This window comes from Apium graveolens, chromosome 9 (assembly GCF_009905375.1).
Source record: "Apium graveolens cultivar Ventura chromosome 9, ASM990537v1, whole genome shotgun sequence".
Taxonomy (NCBI): domain Eukaryota; kingdom Viridiplantae; phylum Streptophyta; class Magnoliopsida; order Apiales; family Apiaceae; genus Apium; species Apium graveolens.
The window spans coordinates 64,678,176-64,681,381 of NC_133655.1; the positions used below are offsets into that span (position 1 = coordinate 64,678,176).

General features: G+C 32.9%; 1 non-coding gene across 1 annotated transcript; it reads right to left on the reverse strand.

The window, feature by feature from the left end:
* Window positions 1-2,803: 2,803 nt before the first annotated feature.
* Window positions 2,804-2,910, reverse strand: LOC141688173 (small nucleolar RNA R71). The gene has a single exon (XR_012561634.1). It is a non-coding gene; the product is annotated as a small nucleolar RNA R71 (small nucleolar RNA).
* Between the last annotated feature and the right edge of the window lie 296 nt (window positions 2,911-3,206).

The window sequence follows — 3,206 nt, forward strand, 5'->3', positions numbered from 1 at the left end:
AATACCCCTCCTTCCCCCTTGTATTCATCACCTAGTTTTTCTTTAGTTTACCCTAATTTTAATAGTAGCCTCTCTTTTCAATTTCTAGATCTAGTTTTCATTTACTTTGTATTTTCTCTCTTGTAAATACTCTCTTCAATTAATGTCATTCAAGTTTTTTTATTACATCCTCTCCTCTACTTTTATGTCTTGTTACTTTAATATTGGGTAATGATATCTTTTAAAATCTCACAAGTTACATACTTGGAGATTTGAAAGGAGCCTTCTAAATTTATCTTTAATTATAAGTTTAATATTTTAGATCTATTTTATGCCTTGTTTTTTTTAGTATTCGGGTATAACTCTGTTTCCGGCGAGAACTATTTGTCGACAGCAGCTTCGTTACTATTTCTCATTTCGGTGGTTAGCTTATTTAACTATGTCATTTCTTGATATTTAACTCTCCAGTGCGTTCCATTAGCTTACCTCATTTATATTTTAGCTTTGTTTTTATTTTTGTTTCACTTGCTTCACCCATACTGATGCACTATTTATTTAGTTGGTGGAGTTTTTAATAATCCTGTTTATCATTTTTTTATTCTTTTTATTTCCTTCTCCTTTATCCAGTTAGCTATTCATTTTCTCTACTTATAAAATGCATGTCCGGTTTGTTATCTAGTGTAGTGTAATTAATTAGCTTCCCTTTTCGTCAAGTGATTATTTTATTTCTTTTTCTATTTTTATTAATCCATTTAGCATGCTAGTTTAGTACTTAAATTTAGAAGTTATTTTTCTTAGTTCTAATTAACTTAGTGTAAGCCTTTTGTGACATTTCCTGGCCCAATCTATTTCTAGCCCAACTTCTTTTCCTTGTCATGTTTAGTTTTGTAAGGCCCGTAGCATATCCTAGTTATAGGCTAGTAGTTAATGCTTGTTTAATTTGCTTGTCTTAAATTGTAGTGTAGTTCTCATTTAGTTTAATAGCCATTAATTCATTTCTTAGTTGCCCATTTATTACCAATGTCGTCTGTGTAGTAATAGAGAAATAGATTTAATGCCTAAGCCCATCTTTTTGTCTCTAGCCCACTACTCCTTTTATTTTCCAACCCATGACTTGTTTACTAGTTGGTCCAATTCTAAGTTTCTAGATTAATTTGTTTCATTGTCGATGTATAATTTAGTGTCTTATAAATAGATTTCTGTTTAGTTTGCAGATTAATTTTTATTTTTATTATTTTTATTTCTGTTAAAAACAAACTCATATTAAAATTTATTGTCTAATTCGCCTAAATTTAAAATTAAGTAATTACGAAAAATATTTAGTCTCTGCGAAACGAATCTAAAATATTAAAACGATGGATTGTGCGCTTGTAATTTAAAAAGTTTATTTTTGGCACATCAAGTTTTTGACGCCGCTGCCGGGGACTATAATTATTTTTCGCGCCTTAATTTTTAATTTTTCGAATTAGTTTTACCTGCTCTCTTTGTTTAATTTTTTTTTTTAGAAAATTGAAGATTTGGAAAGCTCGTTGGAACTCCGAAAATTGCCGAGGCTCGAAGGAATTTTTGGAAGCTTGCTTGGGTAACCCGTATCTCTCTCTTTTCGCATTTTTCACTAGTTAAAAAAAATCACAAAAAAAATGAAAATTAAAAAAAATAACAAAATTAGTTAGTTAAATACATAATTATTGCATCATGCATTTGTTCACCTACGAGCACATCATCTTAGATTTTATTTTATTATTTTTAATTTTTCGTACCTTATAAATTGTGGTGATTGCTGGAGGACCCAAGGTACGTTAAATTTCTTCTTTTTTTTAGTTAGGACACGTAGTTTAGAGCATCCATAATTGTTTATCGCTTTTATATCCCGTTGTGTGTTGCATCATTTAAATAAACTTTAAGGGAAAAACCACATCACAAGATAAGGGGAGGGATTTCATCACTCTTTCCTTGGCCCACAACCATTAAATCCATCATTTTGCATACCATAGCCTTTTTAATAAAATTAAGTAGACATTAGCCCCTAGGACTTCGCGCTCAACTAGGAAGAAAACCTGAAACGATCAAATCTCTAAGTATTCATTCTTTGGTGTCTAGGCTAGCGAAAGCTTACCTGGCCATTTAGATTTGGTGACTAGGCTGGTGTTTAGCCTCTTGGCAATGCTTGCACCTACCTGGCCAATCAGAAAGAATACTTTTAGTTTTGTGAATTTTAGTAATATCTTTTTGTTAGGAGCAAGTCTAGAATTTTTAGGGAACCCTAGATTTATAATTTTTCTTTCAATTTTTGACCCTTTCTTTTGCGTGTTTTAAATTCTTGCACTTATTTGCTACTTGATTTATATCCTGTTTATGCGTACTACGTGGATTAGAGATAATTCATCTAGGTTAGTGAGACCAATTGAGCGTACTTCCTCATCGGAATCCGAACCCATAGAAATTCTTGGACCCGTAGTAAACATGGCAGTTTCTCTTAAGGATCGTTGTTACCCCGCCCGTTCGGCCCAACCTTCTTGTATTACTCTCCCACCGGTTAATGGTAATAATTTGAAATTAAAGGTCATCACATTAGCATGTCACCTAAATTTACCGGGAGTGAAGGTGAGGATCCATATATTTTTATTCATGAATTCGAGGAGGTTTGTGCCTTACAAAAACTCCAACAATTAACCGAGGATTCCATTAGGCTTAGACTAATCAATTTCGCTCTTAAAAAAATGCTAAAAAATGGTTATATAGCCTACCGGTTAATTCTATTTCAACTTGGGAGGGATTCGTAGTCATTTTTCTAAAAAAATATTTTCCAAATCATAAGACTACGAGACTTATAAATGAGATTAATCAATTTCATCAAAAGGAAAACGAGTCTTTTTGGAAATATTTTGATAGATTTAAAAATCTTTTGTCCCAATGTCCCCACCACGGAATAGAAAAGTGGAGACTTTGTAAGATTGTTTACGAGGCCTTAGATAGTTCTACAACCGCGTTGTTAGAGTCTATGTGTCAAGGCAAATTCATGGAAAAAGACGAGGATCAGGGTTGGGAATTTTTTGAGGAACTAGCAGAAAAGACCATGTTATGGGAGTCTACTAGGGAGCCGAATAGGGAGCCTAGTAAGCACAATGAAACACTCGGTTCATTAGCTAACAAAGGCTTGCATTTAGTTGGTAATTCTATAGCAACCGAAGCGAAGTTAGCTACTCTCACTAGAAGATTAGAAGCTT